This window comes from Schistocerca americana, chromosome X (assembly GCF_021461395.2).
Source record: "Schistocerca americana isolate TAMUIC-IGC-003095 chromosome X, iqSchAmer2.1, whole genome shotgun sequence".
Taxonomy (NCBI): Eukaryota; Metazoa; Arthropoda; class Insecta; order Orthoptera; family Acrididae; genus Schistocerca; species Schistocerca americana.
In genome coordinates, this window is record NC_060130.1 from 130,354,070 (window position 1) to 130,373,508 (window position 19,439).

Here is a 19,439-nt window from a genome sequence, read left to right on the forward strand (position 1 = left end):
CACTTTTTCAAAGTACTGGTTATTGAATAAGATGACATGTAACAGTTTTTTCATGGCTTGTTCTACAAAGATCTTAATAATTCTGAAGGAATATCTTCTACTTTAGGGAGCCTGTTTTGTCTATAATATTGCCTTCAAGTTCATTTTCCTTGTATGGTCCTTTTGTATATTCCTTCCACATTCAGCCTCTCCATTTTTTGTTTAGTACCAGTACTGGCTTGTTACCTGAGTTCATGACTTTGATAGAGTTACTTGTCTTTCCTCCAAAGGTCTCTCTGAGCTTCCTAAAAGCACCAGCTATCTTTCCGCTAGCTGTACATGCTTCTACATCATTGCATTTCTCATTTCATTCCTACTTTACCATTTCACACTTTCTGTCACTTTCAGTTTTCCCTTTTTGCCTGCTTCATTGGTTGCAGTTTTATATTTTCTCCTTTCCTCAATTACATTCATATTTCATTTGTCATCCAAAGATTCTACTTGGCCTTTTGCACATTTTTATCCTCTGCTGTGCTCACTATTTCATCTCCCAAGGATACAAATTTGTTTTCTGTTATGTTACTTATTTCAGTTTGTCAATCTTTTCCTAATGCTCCCTTTGAAACTCTCAATCACCTCTGATTATGTCCAACTTAGCCTGGTCAAATCTCCTTAATTTCCTATGTTTCAAAAATGTCATCAGTTTTAATCTGCAGTTCATAACCAATAAATTATGGTCAGAGTCCAAACCTGCCTCCAAAAATGTTACGCAGTTTAAAATCCAGTTTCTACTTCTCTGTCTTACTGTAATTTAATCCGTTTGAAACCATCCTTTATCTCCAGGTCTCTTCCATGTATAAATTATTCTTAAATCAAATTTTTCTTTGTGCGATATTCTATGAGGTGAGTTCCTCTTTCACTCCTTTTCCCTAGTCCACATTCTCCTATTATTTTCCCTTCTCTTCCTTTTCCTACTACCCAATTCCAGTCCCCCATTACAAATAAACATTCACCTCGCTTAACTATTTGAATGATTTCTTTTATGTCCTCACATATTCTTTCAATCTCTTCATCATCTGGGTAGCTACCTGACATGTAAAGTTAGTATTGTGGTGAGTGCTGGCATTGTGTCTACCTTAGCTTGGTAACAATTCACTATGCTATCGGTAGAAGCTTAGCTGCATTCCCTTTTCCTTATTCATTATTACCTCTTCTCCTGCATTACATATATTTCATTTTTTTATTTGTAACCCTGTACTCACTTGACGAGGTTCTGTAGCCTACCTAACAGATTAATGTATCTAACAATAAACACTCTAACCGTTAGATGCCAGTCTTGTTTTTCATGATGACACTCATGCAAGTGAACTTGAAAGTGCACGTACTGGCGTTAAAATTGTTTTCCTGTATTGATGTGGAAGTGATACTACTTATGAAATAGTTTTGTCAATATCATTGACACATTAATGTAGTTCTCCTAAATTTAACTTGTTTATGGGCATCTTTTACACACACATTCTTACTTATTACATGTGAATGTGGTGTGACAAAAATATTGGCATTTGAAAGATCTCAAAGGGTTTGATACATATCACTATAATTTGAAGGCAAATGAGCCCTACTTTAACAGGTTGACTAACAAGTGGTCACCACTAGCCACAGCAGAGTCACACACCTAATGTTGTTTGCCTGACCTGTTGGTGAAATATACATCACCAAGCATGTGGCAGACAACTTTTTAATACACTGTGGTAATAAAAACCCACTGAAAGTCAAAAAGAAAGTCTTCACCTACTGAAATGCATCATTTATTTATTTGTTCTTCAATTGTAAAACTTCAGTATTCTTTATTTCATACTCAGAAAAATCCATAAATAATTAGCATTAGTAAGAGCTACATATTCACTTAAAATGGGAAAACAGTATTCAAGTAGAAATTATAGAATGACAAAAGATGACCATTCAGTACATAATCAAATATCATGGAGGGTCATGATAGCTCAGATCTCACAGTAATACTTATTTTCAGAGCACCAGCCAGACACATACAAAATGTGACTGTGTCTGTATGCTGTGTTGTAGGAATGTCAACAACAGATGGTTTTGATGTGTTCTGCGCTGTTCAGTGTTTCTTTGGCAAACAATAAAGAAGCATTGTAGCTGTAAGCCATAGCTCTCTACATTATAACGCTAAATGTTGATCATGAACACTTTTTGTTACAGAAAGAAGCAGCATATTGACAGAATGTGAGAGGAAGCCTGCTGTACAGCATTCTTGCTTGTTGCTCACATTCAGTCGAATTATTCCTAATCAAGCTAGTAGACACTCTTGATGCAACACTGTTTTTGATTTGTGTGATCACTGGTACTCGTCTGATGGGCTATCTAGGTGTGCAGCTCTAATCTTTGGAACTATATTGATAAGAATGTGGACTTCCTCTGAAACACTGACACCAAAACATATGCACAACTAATACATCATGTTCTGAGTGTTTTGAAATTCTTCAGCAGGATGGCACAACTTCTTGTACACCCACAATAAGATGTCATTGAAATTCGGTTAACCACATTATATGTGCTTATTGACATGCTCATATGTGTACAATGTTGTTTATATTTCTTCTTATAATAGTCTCTTGTCTTCAGCAATATGATATAGTAGATTGATTACATGCTTACTTTCATTTTACATCATAGTTTACTGGAAGCATACTGACAACAAGAGTGTGCTAAAAAGTTATGCCTCTGAATTTTTTATGTGAAAACTCTGAATGGTTTTTAAATAAGACAAACTATATTAATGTTCTATATGTTTATTCTTTATGTCTACATATTTATTTCTCAACATAGTCACCCTGGGGACAAACACATTTCTCTCAATGAGACACTAATTTGTTGATACAGTCATGTTAGAAAATTTGACTTCATTGATGGAGCCATGCTTCTACTTGCACTGCTTCATCATCATCATCATCATCAAAGTGGCGTTCTCAAAAGTGTTCTTTAAGTTTTGGAAACAAGTGAAAATCAGATGTTGCCACTTCAGGACTGTACAGAAGATGATCACTGACAGTGAACCCAAAGTGTCATATTGTTTCAGCACTCGTGTGTGGTCTGACATTGTCATGTTCAAGGAGAGGGAGCTCCACATGTGAATGAACTCTTGGAACTTGAATTTTTATTACACCATACTGTTTATCCCACACTGACATAGTTATGTTGCACCCTGCCATGTTAAACACTAACAGTTTGGATTTCGATCAGGGAAAAGCACAGAATCAGCAACAGCACACCTCACAAAACACATTCTAGAAGCATTAGATAAAGGGAACTACACAACAGGTATATTTCTTGATCTAACTAAAGCGTTTGATACAGTAGACCACAACATATTGTTAAATGGCTCCAGTCATATCTAAAAAATAGAAGACAGATAACTGAAATCTCACATATTTCAAGTTGCTCAAACTATATTGTAAAGTATACTTCAGACCCAAATTATGTAAATATAGGTGTCCCACAGGGTAGTGTCCTTGGCCCAGTGCTATTCCTCATTTACATAAAGACTTCCCACAGAGCATCAAGCATGGACAAACAATATTGTTTGCAGATGACTCAAATGTTCTAATCAGTGACAAATCACCAGATGCACTAAAAGAAAAAGCCAAACAAACACTAAACAGTGTACGTGAGTGGGCATCCAATAATAAACTAACACTAAATCTTAAAAAAACAAATGCTGTTAACTTCTATGTCTGCAAAAAACCACACTATAACCACTTTAAGTTAAACAATGAAACTATAGAATGTGTAGACTACACAAAATTTCTTGGTATCCATGTTGACAGTCAGTTAAAGTGGGAAGAACATATTACAATACTTAATAACAGAATCGCTACAGCATGCAATGCTCTGAGAATTCTGACTGCAGTTTGTGATACTACATGTGTCAGATCTGTATATTTTTCTTATATCCACTCTGTTATTACCTATGGAATAATATTTTGGGGAGTCAACAGTAAAAATATTCAAATAGTTTTCAAATTACAGAAAAGAGCAATTCGTATAGTAACCAAAAGTGGCAGTAGGGCTCACTGCCTTGAACATTTCCAAAAGCTGGAAATCCTAACTGTCCCCTGTGAATACATTTTTCAAAGTGTTATGTATGTAAAAAAAAATATTGACTGCTATATGAAAAATTCTTTAGTACACAGCTATGAAACTAGAAACCAATACAATCTGCATCTAGAGAGGAAAAATAAAGTTAAAACTCAGCAGAGCTTGTTGTACAATGCTGTTAAATTATATAATAAATTACCCCAAAAAATAAAAGATATTGACACAATCGGACAGTTCAAAACAAAACTAAAATTTTTTTTATTAAATAAAAGTTACTACGCAGTAATGGACTATCTGAATTAAAACATGTAGTGTAATTAAAGTAGCCTGCATTGTAATACATGAGGCAATAATTATAATATGAAATCAAAAATTGTACAGTACTATAAGAAAATTACAAATTACGCAAGGATATAAAACTAATTTAAGATACCTCAAAAATGTGTGTAAATAAAAATTTTATGTGTATAAGTGTAGGTATATTGTATTGTATATGATTTTGCTGACGAAATCCACACAATGTAAATTGTTACATGGATTAATAAAGAAATCAATCAATCAAAACAATTCAGATTCCTCTACTGACAGAGGGCTGCAAATATGTAGACATGCAGAATAAAGATGTACAATATTAATGACATCTGTTTTATTAAAAAAAAAAAAAAAAAAAAACCTAAGTTTTCACATAAATAACTGGGAGGCATTAGTTTCCAGTGCCCTCTTGTAAATGGCACTACACTAACTTGTACTTCTGAGATTTTCAATGTGTAACAATGAAGTGTTGCTGAATAAAGTGAATGCATGTACAATGTAATTTTATGTCTATGTCACTAATGATGTGAGTGAGAAAAAGAAAAGGTAAAGTCCATGCTCATATCAGAAAGCATCAAGCGATCATAAAGCTAAGCTTTCCAGCCTGACTCACAGACTCTTCACTTACGAAGAAACTGTGAAAAACTTTTGAGTTTATTCAAGGTATTTGTGTACACACTGCCAGTTCCCATGATAATTTATCTTACTGTTTCCTCACTTTTCACATTAAAATTCTAGCAATGAAAATTTCTTTCATCTTATGGATTTTAACCAAATGTGTTCTGGTTAAATATTCTTATGCTATTATTACTCTATTTAGAGAACAGTGTCAGAAAAACACTATTTTTTTTATAATTTTGCTTTCTTTCACTCACATTTGCAATATGGAATGCTGGTTTGGTGAAATTCACTACGAGCAAACTGTATTTACACATGGTAAAGTAAAGTGGTTAATTACTAGATTCTACAGAGTTTTGCAAAAATAAGTTCAAATAATAGAACATAATGAGAGTTATTAGTCTATACACTTACAGTTGTTTAATGTATAAAAATGAAGACTTAGAAAAATCTGATATGGGAGCATGACAGCAGCAACTAACTACATGATTTGCCATACATGAAACTCACACTAGTCCACAGTAACAACAAATATAAGTTTAAGCATTTTAATGGTGGAGGAGCTCCATCAAAGTACTTTAAGAAATATGATGACCAATAACTTTTTCATACCTTTATTTATGCAGAAACATTTCAAATGTGTAATACATTTATATCTTGACCAGCACATTGTTTTTATTGACTGTGTTCTCAAATCTGTGCCTATATTTTCATCTGTAAATTATGGCTCATTTTTCTGCATTTATATGCATAGTGCAAACGCTTTTTGGTTTATTGATGCAATGCAACATTTGACATGTGGCTAACTATTGCATATGCTTATACTGGAAGTTACATCTAAAACAGCTTCAGGTTGGGATTTATGGAGAAAAATCCAAAGAAGAAATTTGTGATTTGGTGTGGATTAGTATGGCCAGCACATGAGCATCATTGAAATATTTGAAAAACTACACTAAGATATGATACAAGATGTATATCATGGAGAAACTTACTCTCAAAATACTGAGAGTCAATACCTCATAATGTATCACGAAACATCTTAACAGCTCCAGCATCCTTCTCATGTAATAATCATGGTGGCAAAATCAAAGTAATGCAGATTTATGTAGAGTAGTACTGACAGTCTTCCTTCTCATGCAGCAGTTGCAAGTGGAACAGGAACGTATCAAAGTCATTCTGGTACCCTACAGTTCGTACAGTCATTTACAATGTGAAAATACAAACTGTACCGGTACATATGAGCAAGTTTAGCACAGTGATAACGTACTAGTGCTTACAAAAAGTGTGCTTGTTTAAACGATAGACAAAAAAGTTCCAAATTCTTACATTCATTGTTATTTTAAATGTAAAGAAGAGTGCTTCGTTTTTTGCTTGATTCATGTACACTTTTTGCTGGCCTGACATCAGTGATTACTTACCTCTAACTTCTCTATTATCACTGAGGTCAGTTTATAAACTCTACAATGTTATTAGAAGTGCAGTGTTGTCAGGGCAGAGCACATTATTAGGTGAGACGTAATTTGAAAAGCTATTTATTAAGTCAACAAAGGGAAAACACTAAAGTAAATAGGCATAGAAAAATCTTCATTTGTTTCTATTACTCGTGACTTCTGTGTATTTGTATATACTTACTGGAGCCTGTTAATCAAGATTCAATAATTGGAATGGCCAAACTGCACTGTCATAATGAGCTAACTTTATCGTAATTTCACCTGCTTGTGTCAAACACTTCGATTCAATTTCATTGTTTATCATACGTAATGAGTCGGTATATCAGAAGTTTAAAATATTCCAGTATTTTATGATGCAATTTACCTTACAGAACACATGGATAATCAAGCTGAACAATTAACTATGGAAATAGTAACTTTCATCTCATAATCTTACATTTCAAAACATGAAAAGCTGCAAGCTAACTGTTATCATAAATACAAAGGGAATATGCCTTTCTAACCTGTTTTACTGAAAAACTTCCATGTTTCATTATTCTGTTATTAATTTTACTCAATGAATATCCTTGAAAAAGATTTTCTCTTTTGCAGCTAGAGTAGTGATGATATTACTGTGTAATACTGAGTTACTGCAGTGTATATTATTACTGCAGTGTGTAGTGTTCTCATGTCTTAAATCCTTGAAAAAACGGTATTTTTTATATCTTTTTCTGTCATAATCAAGTCATTTTATCTTGAAGTTGTAGCTGTAATGGGCCATTTTTTCAAATTTCCTCTCTTCCTACGAATGAGTACACCCAAGCATATTTGAGCACATGTATCAAAAAACAAAAGAAATGTATAACACTTCTTGATGTATCCATTTTTTTTAACAATCAAAAGAAAATATTTGATCAACTACATCAGAACATTCACAGATGTAGTTTATCTAATTTCACTTTATGATATTACTGTACAGGTGATAGAAACTCCTGAGTCAATCTGCAGCCTCCAAGGAATTCTTGGAAGAAAGGTCCTGTACGGGCCTTTGTGGATACAAAAAATGTTTGACTGCTGCCCTGGCCAGCACATTCTCCAGATCTCTCAGCAACTGAAAATGTCACAAAACGTCAGTCACTACTCTTGATGAACTGTGGTATCATGTTGAAGCTGCATGGGCAGCTGTACTTGTACACGCCATCCAAGCTCTGTATGACTCAATGCCCAGGCATATCAAGGCTGTTATTACGGCCAGAGGTGGTTGTTCTGGGTACTGATTCCTCAGGATCTGTGCACCCAAATTGCATGAAAATGTTATAATGTCAGTTCTAGTATAATATATTTGTTCAATGAATACCAGTTTATCATCTGCATTTCTTCTTGTGGTAGCAATTTTAATGGCCAGTAGCATAGTTAGTGACTGATATTATGATATTATATGTAACCATAATGACCGAAGGTTTAAAATCCTAATTGAAATTTGTCAAAATGCGTATTCAGGGAAGGAAAGTTGTTTTGAAAATCTAAAACAGTCATCTAATAGAAAAATAATCAGTGGATGTGTAGAAACAGTAGAAGAAAGACGTGATTGTGAAAAAGGGGTGAATTTCTGAGATATAGAGAAGGATCTGTTATTTGAAAATGAAGTCCGCATATTGTAGTACAGATTTCTGATTGGACAGGAAAATGTCTTCTGGACACAGGTAGCCCAATTACAGGATTATCAAAGAAGCTGAGAGATAGGATTAAAAATAATGAGAATTTCACAGAATTTGCAGTAACAGGGGTATGGGTAAAAGGTGCAACAGGAAAAAGTAGTCAATTGATCATCAGACAAGTCTTACTAGAATTTAAAATTAATGATGTGCAATATGTACAAGGATGTTCAGTGATTGATGATTTGAATGAAAACTTGATATTGGGTATGAACTGGATGGTTAAGGCAAAAGTAAATTTTATCTGGGCTTACACGAAAATAACATTTGTTGAACCGAAGAGTGGAATTCATGGGGAAGCTAGTATTGTAATGGAAGATCATGGCCTAAGGAATCTGATTAGGGGGGTGCAAGAGACTAACTGTGATGGTTATTGTGAGGAAGGGGAAGAATTTTGTATTAATGATAACAGTGTTGACTCCTACTGTGAACTGGTAGCTAAAAATGTGTCTGAAACTGAAAGCCTTAATGTAGAGAACAGAAGAGCACTTGAGGATTTTTTGTGGGATTATAATGACCCCTTTGATGTAAAACCTGGGAGAATAAAAGGATATCAATGTAAAGTGAAATTAAAAGTGCATGATCCAGTCTTCATTAAACCATATGCTATTCCCATCTGCAAAAGAAAAGAAGTGGAAAGAGAGATTCAGAAAATAGAAAGGTGGAAAATAATAGAAGTTGTAGTTCATACAATAACCCATTAGTGGTGGTTTCAAAACGAGATGGGAGTATCCAATTAGTTCTTGATTCAAGACATCTAAATAGGTACTTAGAGAGAGAAACTGACCATCCTGAATGTATATATGAACTGCTTAACAAGTTTGAAAATGTAAGGTATATGACTAGCCTTGACTTGACTTCTGGGTTTCATCAGATTGAAATGGAGAGAGATTCTAGAAAGTACACTGCACTTTTGTTTAGTGGAAAAAGTTTTCAGTACTGTGTTGTACCATTTGGTTTAAATGTATCTGTAGCAGAATTCATTAGAGGATTAGACTTTTTTTGGGTAAATAACTCTTGGAAAAATTAATCATATATGTGGATGACATTTTAGTATCAAGCAAGACCTGGGAAGAGCATATACAAATTTTAAAAGAAATTGGAGAGAAAATGAGACAGGGGGTATGACACTAAAATTAGAAAAATGTAAATTTGCAATGAAACAATTAAAATTTCTTGGCCATTGCATAAGTGAAAAAGGGATTTTGCCTGATGGAGAAAAGATTGAGGCCATTGCAAAATTCCCAGAACCTAGGAATAAAAAAGAATTGAAGTCATATTTTGGATTAGTGAAATTTTATTGAAAATATGTGAAAACACAGGGACTTAATGCACCATGTTTAAATAACCTGTTAAGAAAAAATGCAATGTGGGATTGGTCTGATGAATGTCAATTAGCTTTTGAGGAAATTAAGAAAGAGTTGATAGAAGGTAAATCCTTTATAGACGTGATTTATCATTACTATTTTTCTTGATGACTGACAGCTGTGATTATGGTTTGGGTGTACATCTGTTCCCAGAAAAGGGAAATCAATGGGGAAATAGAACATCATTCTATAGTATTTGCAACTAGAACCTTACAAAAACACCAGAGAAATTATATGATTACAGAAAAGGAACTTTGGCAATAGTATGGGGATCCAAAAAATTTAAAAATTATTTGTTTGGGCATGAAGTCATGGTCTATACAGATCATAAAGCATTAACTTACACACAGGAATGTAAATTGTATCATGGGAGAATTACCAGGTGATCAAGTTCTTACAGGAGATTAGATATATAATTCACTTCATAAAAGGAAAGAAAAATGCAATTGCTACTGCCCTGTCACGAATGCCAGTGGGAAATGTAGGTAATAGTGAAAATGATAGTCAAGGAAACAGTTTCAAAATTGTGTACTTCAAAATGTGAAAGAAGAAAATGAAATTAGGAAAATTTGTAATCAATTGAGAAGATACCAAAATGGTGATGATCATTGGAAGCTTGTTAAAAGTTATTTCTACATCTACATATCTACATATATACTCCGCTAGCCACCAAGCAGTGTGTGGCAGAGGGCACAATTTGCGCCAAAGTCATATTTCCCCCCCCCCCCCCCCCCCCCCCCCTCTGCTCCACTCGTGGCTTGCGCGAGGGAAAAACGACTGTTTAGGGAAGAAAGGTCATGAGAAGGTACAAATGTACTATCAAGTCTTCAAAGGTATTCTGTTTTATAGACACAACCTAGAGAGTGATGTATGGTAAGTTTGCTGGCCAGATTCTCACATCAATACTTTGATAAAATATACAAATGAAAGTTTCGGACACTGCGGTACATTGAAATGTATTCAAAAAATCCAAGAATCTATATATTTTCATAGCATGTCTAGGAGGGTTAGGACTTTACTTACCAGTTGTGATCAATGTCAAAGAACAAAAGTTGGTCTTTTGCAAAATGTGATACCTCATAAACAGTTGGAGTTAGTGGGAATAGATTTGTATGGCCAACTTCTGAGAGCTGAAGGAGGGTTCCAGTATATTTTTGTTATTGTACATTTATTTTCAAAATATGTAAAATTTTATCCTTTAAAGAAATCAACTAGCAAGAAAATAGCTACCAAATTTGTGAAAGACTACTTTTTTAAAAGTGGGTACACCAAAAGCAATTTTATCAGACAATGGAAATCAGTTTACTTCAAAGTTTTGGATGGAATTTGTAGAATAATATAATATCAGACGTATCCTAATTTTATCTTATTCACCAAAATGTAACCCGACTGAGCATAATATGAGGGAAATTGGAAGATTATATAGAACTTATTGTCATATAGATCATACTAACTGGTTAAATTATATCAATGATTTTGAAGATATTATGAATAGCCTACAACATACTACCACAGGATACTCTCCTTACGAGATCATGTTTGATGCAAAGCCACCTTACTTAATTAAAGAACTTATAGAGTATCTAGCATGTAAAAGCATAACAGCAGCTGTAACAGTGGAAGTAGTTAGAATAACCAATATTACAGAAAAAGAAAAAAAATGGCATGACAAACAAATAAAACACACAGAATTCAAAGTTGGAGATATAGTTTTGACAAAAAGTAACACCAAATCTAAAGCTCTAAATAATGAAATTAAAAAATTCTTTGATATTTATATAGGACCACTTGAAATTGTTGAAAACCCACATCCAAATGCATACAGACATGTATATACATGAAGTCCAAAAGGTTATTTGGATGTATGAATGTTACTGAGCAAAAAGTGTACAGACAACCTTAATTACCCATTTAGCATCATGATATTTGTTCGTTGATTTTTGACACACCATTGGAAATTTATTTGAAATGCATCTTACATTACACAGTCAAGATCATATTGTATTCTTTATCAAACCTTACGGTGAGTACTTTAACCCAGTGAAAGTGAAGTAACTAATAGAATGAAGTTTGTTCTCATCTCTGGTTTTTTTAAATTCTTATATCCATCACAGATTATGAATTAAAAAGTGATTTGAGGAGTTGAAATAGTTGAGACTACATTCTGTACACTGTATAGTCAAGGCAAAGTCTGGGGTGAAAAATCCCATCAGAAACACTTTTTTCAGTAATTTGGTGGTGAAATTTAACAGGTAGGGGAGATGTGGTACTCTCATAGATACACCATGTGGCATATGGTGCCTTGCCCCAGCCAGTGACTTCCCATTTATTTTCTGGAATCACTCTTCTTTACTATCCTATCTAGATAGAGCAATTAGCTTTCTTCTACTATCCTGGGGTATACAGTGTGCAACACGTAAAGACACAAGACTATATCTTTACCAGTCACTTAACTTACAGTGGGGGAAAAGAAAACAACACCCCCCCCCCCCCCCTCCTCCCATGAACCAAGGACCTTGCCGTTGGTGGGGAGGCTTGCGTGCCTCAACGATACAGATAGCCGTACCGTAGGTGCAACCACAACGGAGGGGTATCTGTTGAGAGGCTTCCTGAAGAGGGGCAGCAGCCTTTTCAGTAGTTGCAGGGGCAATAGTCTGGATGATTGACTGATCTGGCCTTGTAACACTAACCAAAACGGCCTTGCTGTGCTGGCACTGCGAACGGCTGAAAGCGAGGGGAAACTACGGCCGTAATTTTTCCGAAGGGCATACAGCTTTACTGTATGGTTAAAGGATGATGGCGTCTTCTTGGGTAAAATATTCCAGAGGTAAAATAGTCCCCCATTCGGATCTCCGGGTGGGGACTACTCAGGAGGACGTCGTTATCAGGAGAAAGAAAACTGGTGTTCTACGGATCGGAGCGTGGAATGTCAGATCCCTTAATCGGGCAGGTAGGTTAGAAAATTTAAAAAGGGAAATGGATAGGTTAAAATTAGATATAGTGAGAATTAGTGAAGTTCGGTGGCAGGAGGAACAAGACTTTTGGCCAGGCGAATACAGGGTTATAAATACAAAATCAAATAGGGGTAATGCAGGAGTAGGTTTAATAATGAATAAAAAAATAGGAGTCCGGGTAAGCTACTACAAACAGCATAGTGAACGCATTATTGTGGCCAAGATAGATACGAAGCCCACACCTACTACAGTAGTACAAGTTTATATGCCAACTAGCTCCGCAGATGATGAAGAAATTGAAGAATAAAAGAAATTATTCAGACAGTGAAGGGAGACGAAAATTTTATAGTCATGGGTGACTGGAACTCGGTAGTAGGAAATGAGAGAGAAGGAAACATAGTAGGTGAATATAGATTGGCAGGAAGAAATGAAAGAGGAAGCCGCCTGGTAGAATTTTGCACAGAGCACAACTTAATCATAGCTAACACTTGGTTCAAGAATCATAAAAGAAGGTTGTATACATGGAAGAAGCCTGGAGATACCGACAGGTTTCAGGTAGATTATATAATGGTAAGACAGAGATTTAGGAACCAGGTTTTAAATTGTAAGACATTTCCAGGGGCAGATGTGGACTCTGACCACAGTCCATTGGTTATGAACTGTAGGTTAAAACTGAAGAAACTGCAAAAAGGTGGGAATTTAAGGAGATGGGACCTGGATAAACTGACTAAACCAGAGTTTCAGGGAGAGCATAAGGGAACAATTGACAAGAATGGGGGAAAGAAATACAGAAGAAGAAGAATGGATACCTCTGAGGGGTGAGGTAGTGAAGGTAGCAGAGGATATAGTAGGTAAAAAGATGAGGGCTACTAGATATCCTTGGGTAACCGAAGAAATACTGAACTTAATTGATGAAAGGAGCAAATATAAAAATGCAGTAAATAAAGCAGGCAAAAAGGAATACAAACGTCTCAAAAATGAGATCGACAGGAGGTGCAAAATGGCTAAGCAGGGATGGCTAGAGGACAAATGTAAGGATGTAGAGACATATGTCACCAGGGGTAAGATAGATACTGCCTAGAGGAAAATTAAAGAGACCTTTGGAGAAAAGAGAACCACTTGTATGAATATAAAGAGCTCAGATGGAAACCCAGTTCTAAGCAAAGAAGGGAAGGCAGAAAGGTGGAAGGAGTAGATAGAGGGTCTATGCAAGGGTGATTTACTTGAGGACAATATTTTGGAAATGGAAGAGGATGTAAATGAAGATGAAATGGGAGATATGATACTGCGTGAAGAGTTTGACAGGGCACTGAAAGACTTGAGTCGAAAAAAGGCCCCAGGAGTAGACAACATTCCATTACAAGTACTGACAGCCTTGGGAGAGCCAGTCCTGACAACACTCTACCATCTGGTGAGCAAAATGTATGAGACAGGCGATTTACCCTCAGACTTCAAGAAGAATATAATAATCCCAAGCCCAAAGAAAGCAGGTGTTGACAGATGTGAAAATTACCGAACTATCAGTTTAATAAGTCACAGCTGCAAAATACTAATGCGAATTCTTTACAGACGAATGGAAAAACTGGTAGAAGCCGACCTCGGGAGAGATCAGTTTGGATTCCGTAGAAATACTGACCCTACGACTTATCTTAGAAGCTAGATTAAGGAAAGGCAAACCTACGTTTCTAGCATTTGTAGACTTAGAGAAAGCTTTTGACTGGCATACTGTCTTTCAAATTCTGAAGGTGGCAGGGGTAAAATACAGGGAGCGAAGGGCTATTTACAATTTGTACAGAAACCAGATGACAGTTATAAGAGTTGAGGGACACAAAAGGGAAGCAGTGGTTGGGAAGGGAGTGAGACAGGGTTGTAGCCTCTCCCCGATGTTATTCAATCTGTATATTGAGCAAGCAGTGAAGGAAACAAAAGAAAAATTTGGAGTAGGTATTAAAATCCATGGAGAAGAAATAAAAACTTTGAGGTTTCCCGATGACATTGTAATTCTGTCAGAGACAGCAAAGGACTTGGAAGAGCAGTTAAATGGAATGGACAGTGTCTTGAAAGGAGGATATAAGATGATCAACAACAAAAGCAAAACAAGGATAATGGAATGTAGTCGAATTAAATCGGGGGATGCTGAGGGAATTAGATTAGGAAATGAGACACTTAAAATAGTAAAGGAGTTTTGCTATTTGGGAAGCAAAATAACTGATGATGGTCGAAGTAGAGAGGATATAAAATGTAGACTGGCAATGGCAAGGAAAGCATTTCTGAAAAAGAGAAATTTGTTAATGTCGAGTATAGATTTAAGTGTCAGGAAGTCGTTTCTAAAAGTATTTGTATGGAATGTAGCCATGTATGGAAGTGAAACGTGGACGATAAATAGTTTAGACAAGAAGAGAATAGAAGCTTTCAAAATGTGGTGCTACAGAAGAATGCTGAAGATTAGATGGGTAAATCACGTAACTAATGAGGAGGTATTGAATAGAATTGGAGAGAAGAGAAATTTGTGGCACAAATTGACTAGAAGAAGGGATCGGTTGGTAGCACATGTTCTGAGGCATCATGTGATCACCAATTTAGTATTGGAGGGCAGTGTGGAAGGTAAAAATCGTAGAGGGAGACCAAGAGATGAATACACTAAGCAGATTCAGAAGGATGTAGGTTGCAGTAGTTACTGGGAGATGAAGAAGCTTGCACAGGATACAGTAGCATGGAGAGCTGCATCAAACCAGTCTTAGGACTGAAGACCACAGCAACAGTAACCAGTATTTTCAAAAATGATATCCATTTTTCTTATTAAGATTCAACATGTAGTAGTTTGCCACTCTGTACCAGTAAACTATAATAGAGTAAGAAAGATTTTTGTGGTAAGAGGTGGTATGATTTTATGCTGATTTTGTAAGCCATACCTATGAAATGTAACACAGGAGAACTTATTTTTGAAATGAACTGATGTTGGATTACGACTAGAGATGTTTTTCTTATGGAGATAAGTGCATGGTAACTATGTATGTTACCGTAGAAATTATTGAAATTCCGTAAGTCTATGAGAGATGATGATATTGTGGTAGCAGATTTGCAATGAAGTGTATTATACATTGCTATTTGCAGTTTTGGTTTGTTGTTGATGATGATGATGATGATGATGATGATGATGATGATGATGATGATGCGTAGGGACATGATATTTGGACACACTGTTTTCTGCTGAAGTTTAACTTCTTTCACTAAGGAATATCTCATACAAGTTGCTTGGCAACTACCTTTGTGTGATATGATGCACATTGTAATCACCTGTTTGACTTGATCCATTTTAACTTCGGCAGCTGTTGATGTACTGTTACACGTAACATAATTTCCAATACTCATTTATTGTCTACGCATTCTCAAACTTACAGCTGTTTATTTACACGCTCTTCTGCTTGAAGTACCTTTTACCTCTACTATATACACTATTACTTGAAGTTGATTTTCTTACATGAAATATATCATTGGACTTATAATTTACATATGCCTTGTTGATTGGAAGGAGAACGTATGTGATGCGTGGACCAGAATTCTGTAACTTGATTTTGTATCTCTCAGACCTGCCTCCTGAATGAAAATACTGGCCAGAAATGATACACATTCATAAATGAAACAAAAACATAACAAACTCAATAAGGTGAGATGTGGTGACGACTAATGTCCATGTTATGCTGGAATATTATAGATTATGGTTTGGCGTGTAGCAATTAAAAAAAAAGTTATCTAATTTTTCTTTGTCACTTTTCACACCTGACTTTAAGGCATCTAGCAATTATATGAAAGTTTATGAATACTCGAATATAATAGAGAGAAACATTCCACGTGGGAAAAATATATATAAAAACAAAGATGCTGTAACTTACCAAACGAAAGCGTTGGTATGTTGATAGAGACTCTAAAAAACACACACACAAATTTCAAGCTTTTGCAACCCAAGGTTGCTTCATCAGGAAAGAGGGAAGGAGAGGGAAAGATAAAAGGATGTGGGTTGTAAGGGAGAGGGTAAGGAGTCATTCCAATACCGGGAGCGGAAAGACTTACCTTAGGGGGGGGAAAAAGGACAGGTATACACTCACAAGCGCACGGTGGGTGTGTGTGTGTGTGTGTGTGTGTGTGTGTGTGTGTGTGTGTGTGTGTGTGTGTGTGTGGGGGGGGGGGGGGGGCCATGCGCGCCTTTCCTTTTTTCCCCCCCAAGGTAAGTCTTTCCGCTCCCGGGATTGGAATGACTCCTTACCCTCTCCCTTAAAACCCACATCCTTTTATCTTTCCCTCTTCCTTGATGAAGCAACCTTGGGTTACAAAAGCTTGAAATTTGTGTGTGTGTTTTTTAGTGTCTCTATCAACACACCAACGCTTTCATTTGGTGAGTTACAGCATCTTTGTTTTTATATATATTTATGAATACTCGGTGACACATATTGCTAATTCCGACAAAGTGATATTCATCAGATGATGTTTCTTGTGGTAAACACACTACTCATTTTTTTTTTAAATTAAATAAGTTTATCTTACCTAATTATGCACGAGAAACTTCTTCTCAAAATGAGAGCATTTTTTGCACTTGGATGATCAGCCCAAAGAGGCATTCCACTTTATTTATTGACCTGAAACTTACAGCGATTTGGTATGATATTTGTGCACCTTATTTCTATATTTTCATGTTTATGTATTAATTATGTTTGATCTGAACCAGATATCAGAGGAACTGCTTGTAAGTTAGCTGGTTATATCTAGCATTTGATATTTGTATTGACCGATACAAAGTTAAATGTTTCAATTACTCTGTCTAGCACAATGGTATTGTTTAACCTTCGTCGATCAGTTAATAGGGAGTGTTGGGGTTAATTTTTGGGGACTGGGAAGGTGAAGCTGTGGCAAGTCCATTCTGTAGGGCATGCCGAACACACTTCTCCCTCTGGCGCCACAGTGAAGTACTTGAACAGTGGGGGTCCTGGGTGGGGGGTTTCCTGTCTTAGGCATCTGTCATCTTTTCTTCTTCAGCCCCAACACTCCAAATCTTCAATTTCATTTCTTACTTCTCACCAGACTACTAAGCTGTCCTTCCCTGTGTCCACGTGCATATGTCTCTATTACTGAGACCTTTCTCATTTGCCGTGTCACTTCTTGTCTTTGTGACTAAAGCCTATTGTATAGGAGGATCTGCGAAACAAGCCAGCATTTTTGCATTATTAAATATATTGAGTTTCAAAGATGTCACATGTACAGATAACCTTTTATATAATTGATGATACAGTTTTACTAATTTAAGAGCAATTATACAGTTTTCAACTTGATGTACTGGTGGTTTTTGATAAGGATGATTCAAACATGTATTATGTATGGATTTATAACAATCTTCTGTCATGATATATTACTTATGTTTTATTTTGTTGTGTGTTGGAACCCAAAGTGGTAAACACATATTGATGTATCAACATATTCTGTCATGATATATTACTCACTTATGTTTTAGTTTGTTGTGTGTTAGCACTCACTGTGGAGGAAAAAGCAACAACTGCATTGCATTAATGTTACTTAAGTTGGTTGGTTGGTTGTTTCGGGCAAGGAGACCAGACAGCGAGGTCATCGGTCTCATCGGATTAGGGAAGGACGGGGAAGGAAGTCGGCCGTGCCCTTTGAAAGGAACCATCCCGGCATTTGCCTGGAGCGCTTTAGGGAAATCACGGAAAACCTAAATCAGGATGGCCGGACGCGGGATTGAACCGTCGTCCTCCCGAATGCGAGTCCAGTGTCTAACCACTGCGCCACCTCGCTCGGCGTTACTTAAGTAATTCATTAATTAATGTTTGAATAATTAATTGTAAAGGTAGGAAAGAAGTGTTGAAAGTGTCTTGACAAATGAAATATAAAGAAATTGGTCATTGGTCAGACATTTCATTCTGTGCATATAAGGTAAATGATGTTAACTGTTGAAGAACCAAATTTCGAGAAATTTCTTGTATTATAAAGTGTAGTACCATATTATAATAATGTATTTGATGAGGGGAGGGGGGGGGGGAAATCTTGAAACAGTCTGTGTACTGTGACTCAATCAATATTTGTACATGTAGTCCAAGTGGACTCTGGGATATTGTCTTTTAGTCAGCACCAGATGGCAATGTGTGGAAGTGTGATTATTCAGTAATATATATTAATATTAGTGTAAAGTGCAGAGACAAGTGCAACACCACTTCAGAATTTTGTACTAGTTATTTAATTTGAAATCTAAAGTTACAATTTTACTTCACATTGTTACTAAGAATATATTTTTAGTGATATGTTATCAAAGAATGAGTTAAAATTGCAAAATGAGATTTAAGACAGGAAATATTTAAATATGACCAGTTGAAATTTTGCTGAATAGAACAATTCTGTACAAAACAATCAATTACACGAAATATGATGGTCATAAAGAGTGGAATATGGACCACATTCCAGGTTTTGCAACGAAGAACTTCCAATGAGCAGAGAACCACATTGAGCTTCAGTTCAGTGCTACTCATTACACATGGAGGAGACTGAACACTTTGCTATATTATGGTCTAATGCGGATTACTAAGAACAACATGGTGCACTTGCCTACAATAGGTGGTTTCCAAGTACAATCTAACATGGATTTTGAGTATTGTAGTATCCGATACTAACGCTTGTTCCACAATGCATCGACAGTATTAAGAAAGGGTTAAATACACCGTGTCTCCATTGCACTCAGGAGAACCTGGAGGCTCAAGTGACTGACATAATTATTCAGAAACGAGACCAATTCAGCTAACTTCCATAAGGTAATTTTTCTGATTGAAATATATTTACCTCATATTATGCTGAAATACAAGCTACAGACAATCCTGCGAATTAACTGGTTCTTTCTTTGTGCTATTAATCAATATCTTGTCTGATCCAGTTGAAACTGACACA